Raw genomic sequence first — 25,622 nt, forward strand, 5'->3', positions numbered from 1 at the left:
TCCTGGGCACGATGGGTATTTCAGCATGGCCAATCCACCCTAACCTGCACATCACTAGGCACTATGGGTACTTCAGCATGGCCAATCCACTTTAGATTAGAGTGGTACTGGAAAAGCACAGCAGTTCAGGCAGCATCCGAGGAGCAGGAAAATCGACGCTTCGCGCAAAAGCCCTTCATCAGGAATAGAGGCAGGTTGCCTGCAGGGTGGTGAGATAACTGAGAGGGGGTGGGGTGGGGTGGGGGTGGGAGAAAATAGCATAGAGTACAATGGGTAAATGGGGAAGGGGTTGGAGGGGATAGGTCAGGGAAGAGGGTGGGGGAAGGTAGCAAAGAGTACGATGGGTGAATGAGGGTAGGGATTGATAGAGATAAATTTCAGGTTGTCAGTTGTACGTTGATTTTAAAGAATATAAAGGGTCTTTTAATAAATAGTTTTAAGCAAGGAAATTACTTGTAGCTGACCACAAATAAAAGGGCAGCAGGGGCATTTCGCAATAAGCTCATAGTTTGTAGGTCTGCGTTTTGGACTATCAAGATATTAAAGGATGATCTCAGAAGTCAGAAGGTTAGATAAGATAAGAGGAACTGGACAAATCAACAGGAAGGCTGTAACGAACAAGGACAGCCAAATAAGGCAGATTTAAAGAAAAGCAGGTGAAGTAATTAATAAGTATGATAGGCTTAGGCTTGGGTGCAGGGAATTACCAAATGAAGGAATAATGGGTGCAAGTAATCACCAAATAAAGGGATAGAATGAAAGAGATACGTGAGGGTCCGGGTGTCCTTGGAGAAGGAGTACGCAGTGTCCACCAACACCCTGGAGTTGTTCAGGGAGAGGTGGGCGCCGCAGGGAGTGGAGTGCATCATTTCTCCCTCCAACTCTATTTTGATTTAGTCCCTACCCTCCCCTTCACTGTTTTGATCACACAGCACTGCCCTTTGATGTGAAGGGCAGTGTTTGTCACTGGTTACCCAGGTGTTTTCCTATCTTCCAGGTGGTGGAAATTGAATAAAGATTTGTGCACTTTGTGTCTTTCACTGTGTCTCACACCTGCACACACACACCATGGGAAAAAAAAAGAATGAAATAGACACTTATGATAGGTTTATTGCTCAGTGTAGGGTGTTGAGAGAGCCCTCAGAAAAGTATAAAAAGCTCTGTATTTTACTGTCGGGTATGTCTCTCTTCATACAGCCACCCATCTTGCAAGATGTTCGAATAAATGTGCTGCTTCAGAACTCTTTGACTCGGACTGAAAATTATTGATTAAATTGATTTGTTTCTCACAGCACTATTTAGCATGGCCAATCCACCCTAACATGCACATCCCTGGGCACTATGGGTAATTCAACATGGCCAACATGGCCAATCCACTTTTGATTAGAGTGGTGCTGGAAAAGCACAGCAGTTCAGGCAGCATCCGAGGAGCAGGAAAATCGACGTTTCGGGCAAAAGCCCTTTATCAGGAATAGAGCCTGCAGGGTGGAGAGATAAATGAGAGGAGGGTGGGGGTGGGGAGAAAGTAGCATAGAGTACAATAGGTGAATGGGGGTGGGGATGGAGGGGATAGGTCAGAGAGTAGGGTGGGGGAAGGTAGCAAAGAGTACAATGGGTGAATGGGGATGGGAATGAAGGTGATAGGTCAGACAGGAGGGTGGAATGGCCTGTTCAGATCGAACTCTGCTTGCGTAAAGGTGGTCCGGAGTCCGTGTAGGATGAGTTGGTTACGGAGGCGGCACTGAGGAAGCAAATGTGGCTGTGGTAGTGAGTCTGTTTCAGGACATGATTGAAGAGCTTCAGGGCAGAGGAAATGACCTGGGAGTTGCAGTGGGAGAGGGATTCCTTGAGATTCTTGTAGAGAGAGGAGGAAAACTTCTTCAAGGCAGGCATCCTTGCGAGAGGATTCACTGTAGGGTTAAAATCAACTCGGTAAAAACAAGGACTGCAGATACTAGAACCCAGATTCTAGAATCACACAACTCCAGGCTGTAGTCCAACAGGCTTCTTTGGAAGCAGTAACATTTGGAGTGCTGCCTCTTCATCAGGTGGTTGTGGAGGATAAGATCCTAAGATGCAATTTAGAGCAAAACATTCCAGTGTCCTGCCACTGAAATGGTATGTTGAACAAACCTGGATTGTTAAGTCTTCCACCTTTTCAAATAGGTTGCAGGTCTCATTACAATGTAAATCCCAGAATTTCTTGTTGTCACCTTCTCGAGATAACAAGGTTTTATAGCAAAAGCTCACATCTCAGCTCAGACAATGAATTAAAGGTGTGAGGTCAGAATCTGCCTGTATCCTAATCTTGAGTCAGACTGGTTCTGTTTCCAAAGTCGAATTTACAAACTATTACATGTATTGACTGCCTGCAGATTTTTCCTTAAAAATATGCACATAGAATGTATCTGCAAATATACATCTCCCCCCCCCCCCCCCCCCCCCCCCCCACACACACACACACATACATACGCACAAGTTTGTTGGGTGAATTCGTACTTGCAGAATTATGTCTTACTTTGCTCAAAAACTGGAAGAATCCATGTAAGATTCTGTAAATTGGTTTAACCATTGTGGCACAGACAGTCTCACACAGGGGAACTCACACCTTCAATACATTATCTGGACTGACGCAACACCAATTGGTAAAGTTCACTTGAGGATTTAACTATTTTAAAAGGTTTTGTGATTTACATTTGAAAGAACTGAAACTATCATGGTCATTCGAAAAGATGAGAGACTTAACAAACAATCCGGGTCTTTTTCAATATATAGTTTCAGTTACATCACACTATAAACTGTTGCTATAAATTCTGTGTCTTACAATTTTATATTCCACAATCCCCTGATGAAGGAGCTGCACTCCGAAAGCTACTGCTTCCAATTAAACTTGTTGGACAGAATTTCTCAAGTAGGGCACCATACGAGTCCTGGGAGACTGCTATTTCTTGTTTACTTCGTAATGAACAAACATTAAGCACGATCCCCTATTTATTTCTAATTTTATCTCATTTTTCCTATTTTATTCCCTGCGATGATGTGGGAGAATTGTTAGATTTGGGTCAGCCATTTGGTCACATATTAAAGCCTGGAAACCATTTTGAATCTCAGCTTAGAGCCTGCTTGCTAAAGCTCATGTTTCCCAGGCTCAGCGGAGACGGTTGGCCTTGCAGCTGTACTGCTTCCTGATAAACAAATTCTTTCCTGACATGGGGCTTTATTTCCATCCCCCACAGTTGGTGAGTCAGGCAGGAGATACCCTGGTCCTGCCAGGTCACCGGCCGATATCCTTTGAGAGATGAAATATAGAGGGTGGTTGCTGATTTTGTTGGGTCCAAAATAAAGGGGAAAGCTGGCCAGGGACAAAAGTGCTGTTAGAAATATTGATACAATTCTCCTACTCAGCCACAAGATACTAGTGAGAGAACTCAACAGGGTCCTAGCGTCTGGACGTAATGTTGCCGAGAGCACTTGTGCTTTACAAAGTTAGTAATAATGAATTTGCTTACCCCAGGATTACGAGAGGTGAAACCCTACTTGATAAGCCCTGGACCCACACTGAGGTCCGTGGCATGCTTCAAGGTGCCCCCCATCTGTTTGAGTGCCCAACATTAGTTTTAATTGACGAGTAGAAATCTGAAGTATAATTGCTCGCTTCAGGACGTCCAGACTTGAATGAATTTGGCACACAGGACACATTGGGCAACTATTAACTGAGACATGTAGAAAGTTGAAGAGTGTTACAGAGAGAGAGAGAGAGAGAGGCGCGCAGGCAGAGGGGGGCTTAAGCGGGCAGAGAGAGGGGGCGCAAGCAGGCAATGAGAGAGAGGTGCAGACAGGCAGAGAGAGAGAGAGGTGCAGGCAGGCAGAGAGAGAGAGAGAGGTGCAGGCAGGCAGAGAGAGAGAGAGAGGGGGGGGCGCAAGCAGGCAATGAGAGAGAGAGGTGCAGGCAGGCAGAGAGAGAGAGAGAGAGGTGCAGGCAGGCAGAGAGAGAGAGAGAGGTGCAGGCAGGCAGAGAGAGTTTTATTCCTGATGAAGGGCTTTTGCCCGAAACGTCGATTTTGCTGCTGCTCCTCGGATGCTGCCTGAACTGCTGTGCTCTTCCAGCATCATTGATCCAGAGAGAGTGTTTGTTAACCACCTCCTTGCCTGGTCGGCCTTTTTCCCTGTCTACAACTTGCTTTTATAGAATCACCTCGCGTACATTGTTATGAACATTGTCGAATAAGAGTAGATGTATTTAGTAGATGAATCAAAACCATCCCAATGGCTGAAACAGCTGACACTCTAGTGTTGGACAAGTGGGAAATATTTGCATCAGTTAACCAAAACTCTTTAGAGTTTACATTCACGGGTACGCCAAGCCTCAGCATTAGGACCGGGGCATATTGGAGCTGAGATGGAAAGGCCCGTTCCTAGTCCTGCTGGGTTACCCGGTCAGCAGTCAGGGTCAAGGGGAGGCCGCATGGACACACACAACACAATGCAAACGAGCGCCACCTCCTGGAGGAACACCAGAAGACCCCGTCAGAGACACATCTTCAGCCTTCATCCGTGAATGGCTCAGCCTGATCATTCTGCCTTTCACTGCACTCTTTCTTATCTTTCTTTCACTAACTATGTTTGATTGGGCCTGATAACCTCTAGTAAACAGGAATTACAGTTTAATACTTTTTTTTATGCACAGAAGGTCAACCACTCTAGCTGCTAGGTATGTGCCCATATCCCCATCCATCCTGAACTCGTACCAAGCGAGCCCTTATGGAGTTTGAGCAACTTGCAGCTTTCTTTCCCCCTGCCTTTGGAACTGCTCGATTGGAAATCAAAGTCACCCCGCAGACAATCCTGTGCTCGGCTCAGTTCACTGTTGTGGCCCTCCCCTCCAGCGATCTCCCAGATGCCGAGATTTTCCATTCCTGATAAACCTCTGATGATGATTCCCAATCCCTGGAGCCTTCTGCCCCCGTCCTTACTGAACCCGAGGACTATCAGTCCGATCTCCAAGCACCAACCCCTGGCTCTGGGTATACTCCCCCTTTTGCTGACACCCCCAATCTCCTCTTTTTAATAAAAAAGGAGGGATTGTGGGAGAATGTGATCAAAATTGACAAAACTGCATGGAAGCCATTTTGTCACAAAGCAATGTTTGCAGTAAAATGTAGCCTGTTAACATAATGCTGTCTGAGCCCTGGCTAAGGAATTCTGTTTTGATAGCCTGACCTTGCAGCTGCAGGCTGTCTCTGCTCCTCAGGCCATTAGACTGTGCTGCATCATAGAATGATGGATTGGTTCTCTCTGTCCCTTAGTGGTAATTCGAGCTGAGCTGAACCTGCGGTATAAGATAACATTCAGTTTTGTAGAAATTAAGAAACGTAGGTCTGGACAATGTATGTGAACCTTACGACTGCCCCTCAGTTGCATTATTATTGGAGAGTGGGGCTTGTGCTTTACCATAAAACTTGTAACATTCTGTATTTTATTGGAATACGTCGGACTTTATTTTGAACTAAGAGGTATTCCCCAATGGCAACGAATAAAGCTAGTTAATTGCTCAAGGTCTCCTCTCCTGACTACCTTGCTTTAAATGATTTGGCACACGAGTTACTTTGTCCCACCAGTACTAATAGTTACATCGAATGGAGAGAGAATTCCTCAAGTAGGGCACTATCAGAATCCTGGGAGAGCCCTATTTCTGGTTTACTTCCTAATGAACAAACATTAAGCCTTTATTTATTTCTGATTTTGTTTCATTTTTCTTGTTTGATTCCCTGCTGTGACTACACTCTGTGTCTGGATGGGTGACAGGCTGAGATTGTGGGTTGGCTTTCGATTGACTGAATGTTTTATTGAAGAAGGGCTTATGCCCGAAACATCGATTCTCCTGTTCCCTGGATGCTGCCTGACCTGCTGCGCTGTTCCAGCAACACATTTTCAGCTCTGAATGTTTTCTTGTTCTGGAAGCTGTAAAAGAGGTGTGAAAGCTTCAGCAGAAGTCCAGCAAAGCTGAGAACAGACCAACATCTTACTCAGTGGGAACAGGGAGATCAGAGGACAGAGAAATCAGGCCGTGAAACCCGAGCTGACACCAGACTACTGTGTGCTCAGTGCTTTGATGAGCAGTGCCAACCCTCTGCCTTTACCTAGCTTCCCATCTGACTCCCCCCTCAATATTCAGGATCCAATCCTTGCCATCCTGAAGCCATGTGTCTGTAAGGAGTCTCAGACCATAATTATTCATTTCAATGAGTGCAGTTAATTCATTCACTTTTGTTACAATGTGGCACACGTTCAGACTCACCATGTATCATTTCAGTTTTTGTGACATTAGTATCCAGTTTTCATTGCTGGTATATTTACTCTCCTTGTCCCTTTCTATTGTTCTCTGATATTCATTTTCCACATCACTACATATTATTTTATTAAACAAATTACAAAAACAGTTTACAACAAACAGTTACATTTACAGCTGCATACAAGAGACAGCAATTTTACAAGGGAGAGGAGCAGCAAAGCCAGGCCCCAAACCCTACCATACATTTTTCAGGGACATGAGGACAAACCTCAAATCCCAGTTTCACAAAGATATAAAGAGACAACAGCAGTGACAGTTATACATTAGACAATCCTGTTACATACAAAAGTGCAGACAATACAGACCCAGCAAGCCCCCATCCCTCCCACCTTCCGACCACTCTAAGGCAGCCCGCCCCTACCCACCTTCCGGTTCTCGGTCCACCCCATGCCCCTTCCAGTTCTCGGTCCGCCCTGACACACCTTTCGACCACCTCTAGGACAGCCCGCCCCGGTACCCGCCCAGGGTGACAGCGGTCAGGACAGCCTACCCACCTTCCAGCTTCACAAACCACCCTCAGCACCTTCTGACTACCTCTGGGGCAGCCTGCCCCGGTACCTGCCCGGGGTGACAGCGCTGAGGATGGCTACCCGCCTTCTGGCTCTCGGTCTGCCCCTACGTACCATTGGGCTCTCACCCACCCTGTTGCACCTCCGAGCAGTGGGCTATCCTGGCACACCTTTCGGCCACCTCTAGGACAGCCCGTCCCCTTCCCTGGGACGACAGCGTGTAGGGTAGCCCACAAGCCTTCCGGATCTCAGCCCGCCCCTACGTGCTTTCTGGCTCTCTGCTCTGACACCTTCCGACCACCTCTAGGATAGCCCATCCTGATTACCCCTTATCAGGATGACAGTGCTCAGAACAGCCTACCCACCGTCTAGCTCTCAGGGCGACTGGCATCAGGGTGGCCTACCCACCCTCTGGCTCCACATCACGACATTACTCACCGGTCTTGATTTGGATTGGCCATGCTAAATTGCCCACAGTGCCCAGGGATATGCAGGTTAAGTGGGTTAACCATGGGAAATGCAGGGTTACAGTTTCATAGTAATAGAAGCAGGAGTAGGCCATTTGGCCCTTCCAGCCTACATTAAGATCAGGGCTGATGCATCCATTGTCTAAGCTCCTCTTCCCTGCATTGTCCCAACTACCTTTAATTCCCTGACTTAACAGAGACACTAAGCCTTGCAGTTGTACTGCTACCTGATAACCAAATTATTTCCTTGCGTGGGAATATCCTTCTCTTTGCAAGGACCTATTGTATACTTATCAGCTACTAACCAACACTATCCAGACACTGTGTCGCTGGGCAAAGTGACTTAGGTTCCTCAAATTCCTGCAATTAACAGTTTGTTAATTGTTAAATGATTGTAACCTATATAATCATACAACTCTCTGTTACTCGTCAGAGTGACTTGTGAGCTCCCAAATAGACAGTCAATAACCCAAGGTTTGTGTGTCATGATTACTTATCTAATACTTATTGGTCTACTACGAGTAAGTCACCCACAGCATAATCCACTTCCATCCCCAACATGGATCAAGACGCCATCCTTTTTTGCCAGACAAGTGAATGTATCAAGCTCACGAAACAAAGCCTGTTAAACATTAATAGACACAGATCTAGACCAACCTTTTCCAGAGTCTGTCCCTTCACCTTGATTGACTTTCTTTTACCCGCAGCTCCTACAAACCAACAGCTGAACCCAAGGATGAGAAAAGAAATGGGAAAGAGGGCGAGAAAAGAGAGTGCGGTACTCCCAGATGTTAAACAGAGGAAGGAAGATGCAGTCTGGACTGAAGCTCAATCTTCATTCAGAGAGAGAGGAGCAACAGCAACTTCAGAAACTCATGGTCGAACTTCCGCATTCAGACAATGGCGGGGGGGGGGGACTCTGATTGGCAGGAGGACCAGGCCCCTTCCGGTCCTTTCGGGTTTCCCAAAGATTGGTCTCCCCGTCCATCCGAACGACGAGGGGCGGGGCCCCATTCCGAGCTCACACATGCGCACCATGAACACTGCTCACGGCCCAAAGAGCGGTTTCTGGATCGCATGGGATTGTGGGTCCTACAACAGCCATTAAAGACGTGAAATCAAGAGTCCCATATGCTGTCTTAACCGTCCTTTTTTATGTGTTAATGATGAACACGTCAAGACCTAATCTTTAATCGATTTTCGATTGATACACTGAGTGAAACACTACAGGTGTTTAACTCTCTATTTCCAGTTCAGTGTCAGTATAACACTCTTTATCTGTCCTCAAATAAGGACCGAATCAAAGCCCGACGTCTGCTCCACCTGAAGGTTGTTTTTTTTAGTTTGCAGTTTCCAATCCTCCGTTTCAATCATTTATTAAAAGTTACTCGTGGTACATGAGCATTGCTGGCTGGCCAGCATTTAGTTCCCCTTGAGAAGGTGATGGTGACCTGCCTTCTCCAACTGCTGTGGTCCACACGCTGTCCGGTGACCCATCATGTCCTTACGGAGGGTATTCCAGGATTTAGACCCAGAAACACTGAAGGAGCAGCAATATATTTCCAAGTCAAGATGGTGAGTGGCTTGGAGGGGTACTTGCAAGAGGTTGTGTTCCCAAGTATCTGTTGCCCTGGTCGTTCTAGAGGAAGTGGTTGTTGGTTTGGAAGGCATTTTCTAAGGATCTTTGGTGAATTTCAGTGTTGTGTCTTGTAGATCGTACACACTCCTGCTTCTGAACAGTGGGGCAGAGGGAGTGGATGTATGTGGAGATGGTGCCAATCAAGCAGGCGACTTTTTCCTGGATGGTATCAAGCTTTTTGAATGTTGTTGAAGCTGCACCCATCCAAGCTGGTGGGAGAGTAGTCTATTACACTGCAGACTTGTGATTTGTAGAAGATGGGCAGGGTTTGGGGAGTCACAGTATGCCTGACCTGTTGCCTGCTCTTGTTGCCATTGTGTCTGTGATTAGTCTAGTTGAGTTTCTGGTCAATGGTAAACCCCAAGGATGTTGATAGTGGGGTGTTTAGTGACAGTAACACTGTTGAATATCACGGGGCAGTTGTCAGATTCTCTCTTTTGGGGATGAGTCATTGTTTGGCATTGGCGTGGCATAAATGTTACTTGCCACTCCTGAGCCCATTGGATATTGTGAAGATCTTGTTGCATTTCAAACTGAACTGCTTCAGTTTGTGAGGAGTTGTGAATCGTGCTGAACATTGTGCAATTATTGGCGAATATCTCCACCTCTGACCTTATGATGGAGGACGGTCATTGATGAAGATGGTTGAGCCTAAGAAGACACTACCCTATGAATTCCTGCAGAGACGTTCTGGAACTGAGATGACTGACCTCCAACAACCAAAGCCATCTCTCTATGTACCAGGTATCCCTGAACAATTCAGATACACAACAATATTTCAAAACTAATTGAAGGAATACAGATGCAACACCCCTCTTCTGGGAGTCTCCAGTGCAAGTTTTTTTGTTCGGGAAACAATCTGATAAGTGTTGACTGTCATCAACCTTTTTGATCTTGGCCACACACACCGCCCCCTGTCCATTCGCCCCCGCCACACACAGCGCTCCCTGTCCATTTCTTCCCCGCCACTCCAGCGCCCCCTAGCCATTCTCCCTCACCACTAACAGCACCCCCGTTCTTTCCTCCCACCACTCACAGCTCCCCCTGTCCATTCCCACCACCAACCACAGCGCCCCTTGTCCATTCTCTCTCCATCCCCAGGTTCTTGCCCATTCTCCCTCTATACTACAAACACCCTGTCCATTCTCTCTCATGCAACTCTCTGTACCCCTGTCGTTTCATTCCTCAGCCCCTGTCTAGTCCATCTCCCCACCTTCTACACCCATCTATTCTCTCTCATCCCACCCTCTGTCCATGTCCATTCTTCCAGCCCCCACCATCCATTCTCTCTCTCTCGCTCCCCCCACCATCTGCCACCCCACCCATTCTCTCTCCCCTGAAATACACCAGGCTCGGAGTCAGAATTGGGGTTCAATGACAGAGTTTATTGCACAAGGAAATACCGGGGCTCTGGGGAGAGAAGCACTTTTTTTTATTTCAAAATATACTTTATTCATAGAAATAAATCTTTGGTACTTGTACAATTTGTCATGTCGTTCATAGATATATACATTGCATGTCTTCACATTACAAAGAACAGATTAAATTAATTGAATTTACAGAAATCCTATTTACAGTTCCCTTTATTAACCATCCAGTCTCTTATTATTTAGCTGTGGCTTCATCAAGATCCACCTACTGAGTGGGTGCCCTGTTAAGAACAGAATTTTTTTTTATTTCAAAAATATACTTTGTTCATAAAATACTTTGGTGATCTGTACAACTGGACATGCCATACATATGTAAACATTCCATTTGTTTGCATTCCGAAAACAGAGTAATCATTCCTGTTTACAGGTCGGTACGATTACATTTTTAGCTGAGGCATCAGCAGGGCCCAAATGACTGCGTGGGCCCCCTGTTCTTCTTTAGGCAGGCAGATGTTACACGGTGGTCTTTCCCCACTGCGCCTTGGTGGCAGCTGCCCCAAGCTTCAGTGCATCCCTCAACACATATTCCTGGACCTTGGAATGTGCCAGTCTGCAACACTCAGACAGGGTCAACTCCTTCAGCTGGAAGATCAACAGGTTTCGGACCGCCCAGAGAGCGTCCTTCACCGAGTTGATGATCCTCCAGGCACAGTTGATGTGTGTCCCTGGGAACAGGCCGTAGAGCACGGAATCCCGCGTCATGGCACTGCTCGGGACGAACCTCAACAAACACCACTGCATTCCTCTCCAGACTTCTTCTGCATAGGCACATTCCAGAAGGAGGTGTGTGACAGTCTCGTCCCCCCCCCCCCCGCAGCCGCTTCGAGGGCAGCATGCGGTGCGGCTGAGAGTCTGGGCATGCATAAAGGATCTCACAGGCAGAGCCCTTCTCACCACCAGCCAAGCCATGTCTTGGTGCTTGTTGGAAGTTCTGGTGATGAGGCATTCTGCCAAATGGCTTTGACAGTCTGCTCAGGGAACCGCTCGATAGAATCCGCCCTCTCCTTTTCCCAAAGGGTCTCAAGGACACTACATGCTGACCACTTCCTGATGGACTTGTGGTCAAAGGTGTTTTTCTTCACAAACTTCTCCACGAAGGACAGGTGATACGGAACGGTCCAACTACTCGGAGTGTTCCGTGGCAGCGAGGCCCAACTTTCGCAACACCGGGGACAGGTAGAACCTCAATACGTAGTGACACTTGGTGTTTGCGTACCGGGGATCCACGCACAGGTTGATGCAGCCACACACAAAGGTGGCCATCAGGGTGAGGGGAGAGAAAGACACCAACAGCACAGTGTCAGCTGCGAGACTTCTCTCGATCCAGAGCACACGTCAAGAAACCTTTATACATCTTATGATACAATCGGTCAGGGATGAGATTATTGTCTTTGCAACATGATTTGTTTATGGTAATCATTGTAGAATCGTTGATAGTTTCGGTACAGTCTTTGTCAGTTCCAGCACAGCCTTTGTTAATTTCCGCACAGTCGTCAGTTTCAGTGCAGACATTGTCCATTTCAATGTCTGCATGGAAATCCATTGTTGTAGTAATGGGCGCTAATTGCTCTTCCTGAGAAGGGGGATTCCTGCAGCCCTGGCTATTAGCATTTGGTATTGAGTCTGTATCATGCTGTTAGCACTTGTATAAGAGGTGTTGGCTGGACCCAGACACTTCGGCGGGCAGTGTTCATTACTCATGTGTATTCTCTCCCCCACCCGCCTTAAACTAATCACCTGGGTTGTGAGTCCATTGTGCTGGTATTCTGGTGGCCCCAGGCAGTGTTGTATCAGCTCTGTGTTTCTCTCCATATTGTGATCCGGCGGCCATCTTGTGTGTCAAGTTGGCCAACTGATGGCTCAGTGGCCACCTTGTGTATCTGTGTGCCTAGTGTCACCCTGCCCTGTGCCATCTCCCACTTCTCCGCCACGCCCACTCTTTCTCCCCCACCCAATTTCTCTATCAACCCCACTCATTCTCTCTCTCTGTACCCTCTAGTCTCTCTCTACCCCCACCCTCTGCCCCCCGTCCATTTTCTCTCTCTCTGTCCCCCATCCATTCAGTCGCTTTTCTCCCCAGCCCCCACCACACCCGTCCTTTCTCGAGCCTCGAACCATCTTTGACCACTGTATCAAACCTTTCAAAGGACAGAGCGAGGGAGATAATGGATAGTAATGACTCTGCCTGGGAGTCAGGAGGGGTGAGAAATGGCTGATCTTCAAAATTGAGAATACCTAAAATATATTCAGAAACATCATTAAAGTGAGAAAGCACGTTCAAGTTTTTTAAAAGAGCTGCTGAAATCTTTCTGAAACTTTCACTGAAATAAGCGCAGTCAGGCCACTGCTCAGGAGAGGCTGGAAGGGGTGAATGGGCGAAGGTGAGCATTGCGGATGCTGGAGATTAGAGTCAAGATTAGAGTGGTGCTGGAAAAGCACAGCCGGTCAGGCAGCATTTGAGGCTTTTGCCTGAAACATTGATGTTCCTGCTCCTTGGATGCTGCCTGACCTGCTGTGCATTTCCAGCACCACTCTGATCTTGACTGTAAGGGGTGAATGGCCTAGTCCTCGTCTTGTGAAGTTGGTTCCAACTATCTAGAAATAGCGTCACAGAGCACAGAAACATACCCTTCGGTCTATGCCGACCAGATATCCTAAATTAATCTAGTAACCCATTTGCCAGCATTTGGCCCCTTATCCCTCTGAATCTGTCCTATTCATATCCCCATCCAGATGCATTTTAAATATTATCATTGTACTAGCCTCCACCACTTCCTCTGGCTGACACGCACCAGCGTCTGTGCAAAAAGGTTACCCCTCAGAAATCTTTCCCCTCTCACCCTAAACCCATGCCCTCCACTTCTGGACTCGGGGTAAACCTGGGGAAAAGACATACCAAAGTTGAGCAGCCAGACAGAATGCAAAAGTAATACAATGTCGAATCACAGGGAAAAACAAATTGTGGCTCTACCCCTTTTTTCCTATTGGCATTTGGACTCTTAACATCTGACAGAAACACCAGCATTGAAAAGTGTGGTGCTGGAAAAACCAGGCAGACCAGGCAGCATCCGAGGAGCAGGAGAATCGACGTTTCGGGCATAAGCCCTTCTTCAGGAAACTTATGCCCGAAACGTCGATTCTCCTGCTCCTCGGATGCTGCCTGGCCTGCTGTCTTTTTCCAGCACCACACTTTTCAACTCTGGTCTCCAGCACCTGCAGTCCTCACTTTCTCCAAGAAACACCAGCATCCCCAGTGAACATACTGCGCATGTTTTCCGGTGTCAGTAACGCAGTGCACATACCCTCCGGTGTCAGCTAAACACTGGGCATGCTTATCGCTTTCCGCATAAAATGGCGCGCAACCTTCCTTTGATGGTCCAATAGGGAACCGTGGAGGACCAAAACAAAACTGGTCCTCCTGCCAATCAGAGCCACCCCATTGTCTGAATGCGGAAGTTGGACCATGAATTTCTGAAGCTGCTACTCCTGCTCCTCTTTCTGAATCAACATTGAGCTTCACCCAGACTGCAAATTCTTTCCTCTGTCTAAGATCTGTGAGTACAGCACTCTCTTTTCTCGCCCCCTTTGCCATTTCTATTTCTTTCCGGAGTTCAATTGTTGACTTACAGCAACTGAAAGGAAAGGGATTGAACCCAGGGAGGGGACGGACTATGGAAAAGTGATCGAGGTCTGTGTCTCAATTGGCAAAATAGACAGACAGGAGGCTGGAAGGGCACAGCAAATCAGGCAGCATCACGAGGTGTAGAAGTCGATATTTCGGGTGTAACCCTTCGTCAGGACTGGGGATGGGTACCAGGACCGGGGGCTAAAGTGGGGATAGGTGAAGAATCGGTCAGATTAATCATTGGGTGGAAGAAATCAGGTTGGTGGCAGGAAGGAGTGGTAGTGAGGGGCATGGGGCTGAGAAGGGAGTCGGGTGATGGAAAGGGAAGTTATTTGAAATTGGAGTACTCGATGTTGGGTCCTGCAGGCTGTAGTCTGCCCGGGCGGAAGATGGGGTGTTGTTCCCTAATTTGCAGTTTGGTTCGTTGTGGCAATAGAGGAAGCCTATGATGTTCTTGTCAGAAAGGGAGTGGGAAGGGGAATTAAAATCAATGGTGACTGGGAGGTCTGGTCAGCCTCTGTGGACCCAGCTGTGATGCTCGCCAATCCGTTCCCCAAGTTTATGCTCAGTCTCCCGGAAGTCGAGAAGACCACAATTTACAAACACGTGGCAAATGCAGTCCCACAATGTGAAGTTATAGTCTTTGCTATTAAACAAAAAAGCAGGAAGGAGATGTATTGTTTAAATGGTGATACTTTGGGATGTGGAGAAAGTGAGAACTGCAGATGTTGGAGATTAGAGTCAAAGTGTGGTGCTGAAAAAGGTGGTAAGTCAGGCAGCATCTGAGGACCAGGAGAGTCGACATTTCGGTCCCGAGCACTTCATCAGGAATGATGTGTGGATGGACAAAGGGTCTGATTCGGTTCTATATAACTCTAATCATCTTCAGTGAGAGCAGAAGTGTGATTGTGAAGGCTGGAGTTTCAGAGCAGCTTTCAAAGATGCTTTGCCCTTAATAGACCTTTGTAAGGGCCATGGATAGAGGGGAAACCCTAAGGTCTTTTCCCCAGGGTATGGCAGTCCAAAACTAGAAGGCATATGTTTGAGGTGAGAGTGGAATGATTTAAGAGATTGGAGTGGCAACCACTTCAGAGGGTGGTGCATGTATGGAACGAACTGCCAGAGGAAGTGGTAGAGGCTGGCACAATTACAACATTTAAAAGGCATGTGGATGTCTGTCTGTTCTCAGCTCTGCTGGATGTCTGTTGAAGCTCTGAACCCCCCCTTCTACACCTTCTGGGTTAAACAAACATTCAGTCAATCAAGCCTCAATCCACAATCTCCCAGCCAGTCAACAATCCAGGCACAGTGTAGTCACAGCAGGGAATCAGCTGCCCTGAGTGCGGGAAGGCCTTTATCCAGGCCTCTGCCCTGCTGAGGCACCGGTGGGTCCACACGGGGGAAGAGGCCCTTCAACTGCCCAGAGTGCAGAAAGACATTCCGTGAATCCTCCAACCTGTTGAGGCACCAACGGGTCCACACAGGGGAAGAGGCCCTTCCGCTGCCCAGAGTGCGGGTAGGCCTTTACCCAGGCTTCCTTCTTGCTGATCCACCAGTGGGTCCACACGGGGGAAGAGGCCGTTCCCCTACACAGTGTGGGGGTAGGCCTTTTTCCAGGCCTCTGCCCTGCTGAGGCACCATGAGTCCACGCAGGGGAGAGGCCTTCAACTGCTCCTCCCACCTGCGGAGCCACCAGCGGGATCATGTGGCATTGCAGGGGATTGAAAGAATGACGGCCGAGTGCCTTTATTAACTGGACTATCAACCCAGTTCCAGTGGCTCCCGAGTTCGATTCCCACCGCGACAGATGGTGGAATTCGAATTTGGTCAGAAATCTGGAGTTCAGAATCTAACGGTGAAACCATTGTCGGTGGAGTGGGGGTGGAAGAAAACCCCCATCTGATTCACTCAGTTCTTTTTTAGGGAAGACTTGAGCAGTTATTAGAGCAGTCGTCCCAGCTGCATCCTTTACCTGGTCTGGCCTACACGTGACTCCAGCCCCACAACAGTCTGGTGGACTCTACGCTGCTCATCCAACTTGATTGGAATACAGGTTGAAATTGCTGAGTGAGGCAATACTTCCTCCAGGTTAAGGCTGTACCAAGGATCCAGTTACAAAGGGACGACTCAGTGGTGACCAATAATGAAGAAAGTGAGGGGTTGCACTTTGACCTTGAGCGATTTTTAAAAAATTGCTACTTTTTCTACGCCTTTCTGCTGGGAGATTCTGAAGCTGTAACAAAGTTGGGTCACAATAAAGATTACCTGAACTTCACACTGAGCTCAGACTCTCACTGAGAGCTTTAAACTGCAACAGGTTTTTGTTTTAAAACTGCTCATTTTACATGTGAAAGTGAGAACTGCTGATGCTGGAGATCAGAGTCAAGATTAGAGTGGTGCTGGCAAAGCACTGCAGGTCAGGCAGCATGCGAGGACCAGGGAAATTGACATTTCGGGCAAAAGTCCTTCCTCAGGTTTTTGCCAGAAACGTTGATGTTCCTGCTCCTCAGATGCTGCCTGACCTGCTGTGCTCATTTCTGACAGTCTCCTGTACTATGTTTCCAATGTTGTGTATTGGTTGCAGCAGTGAATGAGTAGCCAGCATTGTTAGAAATTGTAAAATTTTCAGGAGTGCAATGTCATCAGCATTGTAGTTTCCTGGCAGCACTGAGAAGTGTGTGCTTGGTTCACTAGACTTGATGTGGAGGTGCCGGTGTTGGACTGGGGTGGATAAAGTTAAAACTCAACACCAGGTTATCGTCCAACTGGCTTATTTGGAAGCACGAGCTTCTTCATTGGGTGTTTGTGGAACAGGATCAGAAGACACAACCACCTGATGAAAGAGCAGTGCTCCAAATGCTCGTGCTTACAAATGAGCCTGTTAGAGTATCACCTGGTATTGTGTGAAATTTAACTTCGCACACCCCAGTCCAACAGCGGCATCTCCAAATCAGGTACATAGTTCTTTGAAAGTTGCATCATTGGGAGACAGGGTAGTGAAAGAGGCCAGTCAGGAGCCCTGGAGGACCGGAAGGTGACTGGTCCTCCTGCCAATCAGAGCCTTCCTATTGTCTGAATGCAGACGTTGGAACATGAGCTTCGGAAGCTGCTGCTGCTCTCTCTGAATGAAGATTGAGTTTGCTCCAGACTGTAACCTCCTTCCTCTGTCAACCATCTGAGTGTATGGTACTCTCTTCACAACTCCTTTTCCATGTTTTTCATTCTGGGCTTCAATTTACGACTTGCAGCAACCGAAAAGAAAGGGAATGAATTCACGGAGCGGACAGAATCAGGAAAAGTTTGTTTATAAACAGAATGTTTCACGTGTGGAGTGAATGTAAAGAGGAAGTGGTGGATGCACATTCAGATGCAACGTTTAAAAGACATTTGGATAAGTATATGAAGAGGCACGGTGCGGAGGGATATGGGCCAAACACTGGCAAGTGGCACTAGTTTAGTTTGAGAACGTAGGCAGCATGGAATAGTTGGACTGAAGGGTCCGTTTCTGTGCTGTCTAATGTAACTGTTCTGTCGTGGTCTTAAAACCATTTTCTTGCCTTCCACCTTCAACGTGGATACTGTACCTGCATCCAACACATAAACCATTCAAAATAAAAAAAAACCTCCTGCGCACAAAGAAATCCACACTTTATTGGTCAAAAATCAGATGAACCCAGCCTTGAATATATTCAATGACCCCCTAACTGCAGGAAGACATCCCACTTCTAATCTCAGTTCAGCTTGCTAATATACCACTTGCCTTGCTGCACCTGTCTGACAACTGGCATTGACTGATGTAGAAGGATGCTGCTAATCAAAGCACTGATCACAGGATGGTCTGGTGTCAGCTCAGATTTCAGGCCCTGATTTCTGTCCTGTGTTGATCCTCCTGTTCCCACAGACTGTTCTCAGCTCTGCTGGATTTCTGTTAAAGCTTTGACCCCGCCTTTTATAACTTCTGGAACGATAAAATATTCAATCAAGACCCAACCCACAATCTCCCAGCCTGTCAACCATCCTGATACAAGATGCAGTCATAGCAGGGAATCAAACAAGAAAAACTGAAACAAAAATCATAAATAGGCGCACGTGCTTAATGTTTGTTCATGAGGAAGTAAACCAGGAATAGGGGTCTCCCAGGAATCTTACAGTGCCCTACTTGAGGAATTCTGTCACCCTTACATCTATTAGTACCCAGCTATGAATTACAACAACATTTACACCAACAGGAATAAAGCATCTGCTATCAAATAGACAGAGATATACAGCACGGACATGGACTTTTTCTCTATCTCATGCACACATGATAGATCATCCATGGGGGGAGTTTGTCTTTGTAGCATGATGTTTGCAAATACATTCTACTTTGCTCAAAGACTGCACAATCTGCAGGCAGTCAATACATGTAATATATTGTAAATTCCACTTTGAAAATAGATAGTGGGCCCACTACTTTTTGGATGTGAGCATAAGTGGTATAGTAAGTAAGTTTGCTGATGACACCAAAATTGGAGGTGTAGTGGACAACGAAGGAGGTTACCTCAGATTACAATGGGATCTTGATCAGATGGGCCAATGGGCTGAGAAGTGGCAAGTGGAATCTAATTTAGGTAAATGTGAGGTGCTGCATTTTGGGAAAGCAAATCTTAGAAGGACTTGTACACTTAATGGTAAGGTCCGAGGGAGTGTTGCTGAACAAAAAGACCTTGGAGTGCAGGTTCACAGCTCTATGAAAGTGGAGTCGCAGGTCAATAGGATAGTGCAGATGGCATTTGGTATGCTTTCCTTTATTGGTCAGAGTATTGAGTACAGGAGTTGGGAGGTCATGTTACAGCTGTACAGTTGGAATATTGCATGCAATTCTGGTTTCCTTCCTATCAGAAAGCCCTATGCAATGTTTGTTTTTGTTTAGTGGGCGGCACGGTGGCACAGTGGTTAGCACTGCTGCCTCACAGCTCCAGAGACCTGGGTTCAATTCCCGCCTCAGGCGACTGACTGTGTGGAGTTTGCATGTTCTCCCCGTGTCTGCGTGGGTTTCCTCCGGGTGCTCTGGTTTCCTCCCACAGTCCAAAGATGTGCAGGTCAGGTGAATTGGCCATGCTAAATTGCCCGTAGTGTTAGGTAAAGGGTAAATGTAGGGGGTATGGGTGGGTTGCGCTTCGGCGGGGCGGTGTGGACTTGTTGGACCGAAGGGTCTGCATCCACATTGTAAGTAATCTAATTAATGATTGCTGCAACCTATTCTAAAATATGAAAGACTTAACAATCCAGGTTTGTTCAATATACCAGTTCAGTGGCAGGGCACTGTAATGTTTTCCTATCAGTTCTGTGCCATATGATCTTATTGTCCACAATCACCTGATGAAGAAGCAGTGCTCCGAAGCTCGTGTTTCCAAATAAACTGTCGGACTTAGCCTGGTGTTGTGAGATTTTTAACTTTGTCCAGGTTCAGATAGTGCCCAGGGAGTTGCAGGTTAGGTGCATTAGTCAGGGGTAAATGTTGAGCAATAGGGGAATTGTGTGGGTGGGTTACCTTTCGGAGGATCGGTGTGTAGTCTTTGGGCCAGTTGGCCTGCTCCCACACCGTGGGGAGTCTCTGAAGGGGAAGGGATTTTTGTAAACTGTGCAAGGCAATGCAGGCGTAGTGTGGGGGCCTGCTGTTGGCCTTGCCCCGCCCTTTGCTCCTCTCCCCTGTTGTGGAGTTGTCTAAAAAACAGCTACTCTTTCTCTGCCCTTTTTGCTGGGGGAGGGGTGGGGGATCTGAAGCTGTAACCATGTTGGGACACAAAATAAAAGGTAACCAGAACGTACTGCTGGGCTCAGGCTCTCATCGAAAGCTCCAAGCGGTTTTTGTTTTAAAGCTGCTCATTACTTGCAGCCTTCTGCACTAAGTTTCCAATGTTGTCTTTTAGATGGAGCAGCTGGATGAGTAGCTGGTTTCGTTAGATACTATAAATTTTTCAGGAGTGCATCGTTTCATCGGCAGTTTACTGGCAGCACTGGGAAGTATGGGCTGTGTTCACTAGAAACGAGGTGGAGGTGCTGCTGTTGGACTAGGTTGGACACGGTTTAAAAATCACAACACCAGGTTATAGTCCAACAGGTTTATTTGGAAGCACCAGCTTCCGGAGTGCTGCTCCTTCATCGGGTAACTGTGGAGCAGGATCATAAGACACAGAGTTAAGAGCAAAAGATCAGTGTCATGCAACTGATGATATATTGACAAACGTAGATTGCTGTTAAATCTTTCATCTTTTAGAATGGGTTGCAGGTTTTAGTTCATTAATGTGTACATCGCAGTACTACTATTAAGTCATATTCTCAAGATCACTTTAAAAAACAGGTGACATCTCAGTCCAGACAATGCATGAAAGGTGTGAGAGTATCCCAATCTTAAATTGGACTGGTTCTATTTCCAAACTAGGAATTTATAAAATATTACATGGATTGACTACCTGCATATTGTGCGTTTTGTGCAAAATTGAATATATCTGCAAATATAATTCTGCAAATGCATCACATTGTTATATGTATGTGTGCAGCATGAGAGTGCGTGTAAGAGAGTATGTGCGCACATGCTTGGTAAAGTGAGTTTGATGGAGGAGAAGCCTGTGAAAGGGTGTGTGTGTTGGGGGGGGCGTGTATGTGTGTATGTCTGAGAGAGAACATGTGTATAGATAAAAGGTGAGGGGTTGCATTTTGCCAAAATAAGGAAGGGCAGGGCTTGTACAGAGGGATATGGTGGGGGGTGGGGGGGGTTCAGATATATACTTCTTTGAAAGTTGCATCACTGGTTGGAAGGAAGCTTCAGAAGGCATTCAGCACACTTACCTTAATTGTTCACACCATTGAATAAAGGAGCTGGGACATAATGTTGAAGTTGTACAGGATGTTGGTGAAGCCACTTGTAGAGTACTGAGAACGCTTCTGGTGGCCCAGTAATAGGAAGAATTCTATTAGAAAGGGTTCAGTAAAGATTAGGACTGGAGGGTTTGAGTTGTAAGGAGAGGCTGAGACATTCTTCACTGGAGCACAGGAGGTTGAGGGGTGACCTCATTTGAGATTTATAAAATCATGAAGGTTATAGGGAAGATGAACATCAAACACAGCGAGCAGCGTGTGCGGTTATGTCGAGTGACAGGGGAAGAAATTGTGGCATTTGGACACTTTAAATCCATCAGGAACAGCATCTCCATACAGCATACTGCGCATGTCAGGTGAGGTGCCAGAAGACTGGAGGTTGGCTAACGTGGTGCCACTGTTTAAGAAGGGTGGTAAGGACAAGCCAGGGAACTATAGACCAGTGAGCCTGACATCGGTGGCGGGCACGTTGTTGGAGGGAGTCCTGAGGGACAGGTGGTACATGTGTTTGGAAAGGCAAGGACTGATTAGGGATAGTCAACATGGCTTTTTGTGTGGGAAATCATGTCTCAAATTTGAAGTTTTTTGAGGAAGTAAAGAGGATTGAGGAGGGCAGAGCGGTAGATGTGATCCATACAGACTTCAGTAAGGCGTTCGACAAGGTTCCCCATGGGAGACTGATTAGCAAGATTAGATCTCATGGAATACAGGGAGAACTAGCCATTTGGATACAGAACTGGCTGAAAGGTAGAAGACAGAGGGTTGTTTTTCAGACTGGAGGCCTGTGACCAGTGGAGTGCCAGAAGGATCGGTGCTGGGCCCTCTACATTTTGTCATTTACATTAATGATTTGGATGCGAGCATAAGAGGTACAGTTAGTAAGTTTGCAGATGACACCAAAATTGGAGGTGTAGTGGACAGTGAAGAGGGTTACCTCAGATTACAACAGGATCTTGACCAGATTGGCCAATGGGCTGAGAAGTGGCAGATGGAGTTTAATTCAGATAAATGTGAAGTGCTGCATTTTGGGAAAGCAAATCTTAGCAGGACTTATACACTTAATGGTAAGGTCCTAGGGAGTGTTGCTGAACGAAGACACCTCAGAGTGCAGGTTCATATCTCCTTGAAACTGGCGTCGCAGATAGATAGAACTGTAAAGGTGGTGTTTGGTATGCTTTCCTTTATTGGTCAGAGTATTGAGTACAGAAGTTGGGAGGTCATGTGGCGGTTGTACAGGACATTGGTTAGGCCACTGTTGCAATATTGTGTGCAATTCTGGTCTCCTTCCTATTGGAAAGATTTTGTGAAACTTGAAAGAGTTCAGAAAAGATTCACAAGGATGTTGCCAGGGTTGGAGGATTTGAGGTATAGGGAGAGGCTAAACAGGTTGGGGCTATTTTCCCTGGAGCGTCGGAAGCTGAGGTCTACAAAGGGGCATGGATAGGATAGATAGACAAAGTCTTTTCCCTGGGGTGGGGGAGTCCAGAAGTCAAGGGTATAGATTTAGGGTGAGAGGGGAAAGATATAAAAGAGACCTACTGGGAAACTTTTTCACACAGAAAGTGGTACGTGTATGGAATGAGCTGCCAGAGGAAGTGGTGGAGGCTGGTACAATTGTAACATTTAAGAGGCATTTGGATGGGTACATGAATAGGAAGGGTTTGGAGGGATATGGGCCAAATGCTGGCAGATGGGACTAGATTGGGATGGGATATCTGGTCGGCATGGACGGGTTGGACCAAAGGGTCTGTTTCCATGCTGGTTCAACAAAAGCCATTCATGCTCTTTGCTGTCTGCAAAAATGGCGCAAATCCTTCTTCAAATAGACCAATGAGAAGCTAATTGTTGACTTGCAGCAACTGAAGAAAGTGAGTGAATCCAGGGAGGGGACAGAGTCGGGAAACGTTGGTCCAGGTCTGTATCTCAATTGGCAAACACATGGCAAATGCAGTCCCACAGTGTGAAGTTATAGCCTCAGTTACGAACAAATAACCGCTGAAAGGAGGTGCGTTGTTTAAATGGTGACATATTGGGATGTGGAGAAAGTGAGGACTGCAGATGCTGGAGAAGACAGTTGAAAAGTGTGGCACTGGAAAAGCACAGCAGATCAGACAGCATCCGAGAAGCAGGAGAATCAACGTTTCAGGCATGAGCCCTTCCTCAGGAATGATGTGTGAATGTAAAAAGTGGCCTCAGCGTCCTTCCACACCAGTCACTGCCAGTTGTCAGACGGGTGCAGCAAGCAATCAGCAAGGCAAGTGGTATATTAGCAAGAGGAAATGAGTTCAGAAGTCTCTGCAGTTAGGGGGTCATTGAATATATTCAAGGCTGAGTTCGTCTGATTTTAGAACAAGAAAGAAGTGGATGTTTCTGGGGGAAGGCAAGTAAAATGATTTTAAGACCAGTACAGAACAGTTAAAGGGTCATACAGCACAGAAACAGACCCTTCAGCCCAACTAGTCCATGCTGACTATATTCACAAACTAAACTAGTCCCACCTACCTGTGTTTGGCCCATATCCCCCTGAACCTTTCCTATTCATGTACTTATCCAAATGTCTTTTAAATGTTGTTACACATCCAGCATCCACTATTTCCTCTGGACATTTATTCCACACACAAACCACTCTGTTTACAAAAAAGGTGCTCCTCATCTCTTATTAAAATCTTTCTCCTCTCACCTTAATTTGCAGCCTAATCTTGAAATGACACATGCCGTTCACCTTATCTATGCCCCTCATGGTTTTGGAAACCTCTATAAAGAGAACAAAGAACCTACAGCACAGGAACAGGCCCTTCAGCCCTCCAAGGCTATGCTGATCGAGATTCTCTACCTAAACCTGCCGCCTATTTTCTAAGGATCTGTATCCCTTTGCTCCCTGCCGATTCATGTATCTGTCTAGATACATCTTAAATGACGCTATCGATCCCAGCCCTACTGCCTCCACTGCATGAGGCACCCACCACCCTCTGCGTAAAGAACTTTCCATGTAGATCTCCCTCAAACCTTTCCCCTCTCACTTTGAACTCGTGACTCCTAGTAATTAAGTCTTCCCCTATGGGGGAAAAAAAAATTCTTCCTATCCACCCCTGTCTACATGCCTCATGGTTTTATAGGCTTCAATCAAGACCCCTCCTCAACCTCCTTATTTCCAATGAAAATACTCCTAATCTACTCAACCTCTCCTCATAGTTAGCGCTCTCCATAACAGGCAACATCCTGGTGAACCTCCTCTGCACCCTCTCCAAAGCATCCACATCCTTTGGGAAATCTGGCGACCGGAATTGTACAGCAGTATTCCAAATGTGGCCGAACCAAAATCTTATATAACTTTAACATGACCTGCCAGCTCTTGTACTCAATACTCCGTCCGATGATGGAAAGCATGTTGTATGCTGCCTTAACCACTCTACTGACAGACATTGCCATCTTCAGAGAACAATAGATCTGAACACCCAGATCTCTCTGTACATCAATTCCCCCCAGGACCTTCCCATTTAATGTATAGTTTGCTCTCGAATTGCACCTTCCAAAATGCATCACCTCGCATTTATCTGGATTAAACTCCATTTCTCTTCCCAACTCTCCAATCTATATTCTGCAGTATCATCTGACAGTCCCCTTCACTATCTGATATTCCATCAATCTGAATGTCATCTGCAAACTTGCTAATGAGGCACCCGACACCTTCACCTTTCAACCTCCTGTGCTCCAGTGAAAAAAGTCCCAGCCTAACCTTCAATCGGTGTGAATTCTGTCTGGGTCCCAATGTCGAATCAGCCTGACATTTTGGATAGAAAAGCTCTGTATTTAAATTACGTTCTTGAGAAAGTTACTGAAAACAGGTTCTGGGATTAACATACCAAAGAACAGAACCCCATTCTAAAAGATGGAAGATTTAATCTAAATTGTTTAATGTATCACATCTCCATGACACTGGACTCCTTTGGCTATAAATTCTGTGATCATGATCTTATTCTCCACAACCACCTGATAAAAGAGCAGAACTCCAAAAGCTAGTGCTTTCATGTTATGGCAGTAGCGGGAGGTGTGGGCTGTATTCACGAGAAACAATGAAGCAGTTGGATACCATACATTTGAGGGGGAAGGGTGTATTACATGACCTCCCAACTCCTATACTGAATGCTCTGAGCAATGAAGGAAAGCAAACCAAACGCCTTCTTCACTATTCTATTCACCTGAGACTCCACTTTCAAGGAACTATGAACCTGCACTCCAAGGTCTCTTTATTTTGCAACATTCCCCTAACTGCATCAGTCCTGCCTGGATTGCTTGACCAAAATGCAAACCTCAGACTTCTCTAAATTAAACTCCAACTGACACTCCTCGACTCATCAGCCGATCCCAAAAATTCTAATTTATAGTGAACTCTCTTTCCTCTATTATTCCCTAGAAGCGGAAAATCTCCATCCCACACTCTCTCCGTCCGTTTTCACTTTGTTGAAAGTGGAAGAATGGGATTGAGAAACTGATCAGCGATGATTGAATGGAATGAGCAGACCTGGTGGTCTAATTTCTGCTCCTATGTCTTGTGGTCTCTTGCTGTCCTGGACACCGTGAGAGAGAATTGGGACCAGCATTGAACCGATCATGACTGGATATGGATCTACCTGCATCTAGGTGGATGGGCTGGGACTTTTTTCACTGGAGCATAGGAGGTGGAGATGTGACCTTATCAAGGTTTATAAAATCATGAGGGGAGAGATGAGGTGAATGCG

General features: G+C 46.5%; 1 protein-coding gene across 1 annotated transcript in view; it reads right to left on the minus strand.

Annotated features, from left to right (window-relative positions):
- LOC148142881 (uncharacterized) overlaps positions 1-25,622 on the minus strand; it is a 38,766-nt gene that overhangs the window by 9,848 nt on the left and 3,296 nt on the right. The gene's annotated exons all lie outside the window — the stretch shown is intronic.

Source organism: Chiloscyllium plagiosum, unplaced genomic scaffold, assembly GCF_037043375.1.
Source record: "Chiloscyllium plagiosum isolate Xiang-an unplaced genomic scaffold, Cpla_swu_hap1 HiC_scaffold_27, whole genome shotgun sequence".
NCBI lineage: Eukaryota > Metazoa > Chordata > Chondrichthyes > Orectolobiformes > Hemiscylliidae > Chiloscyllium > Chiloscyllium plagiosum.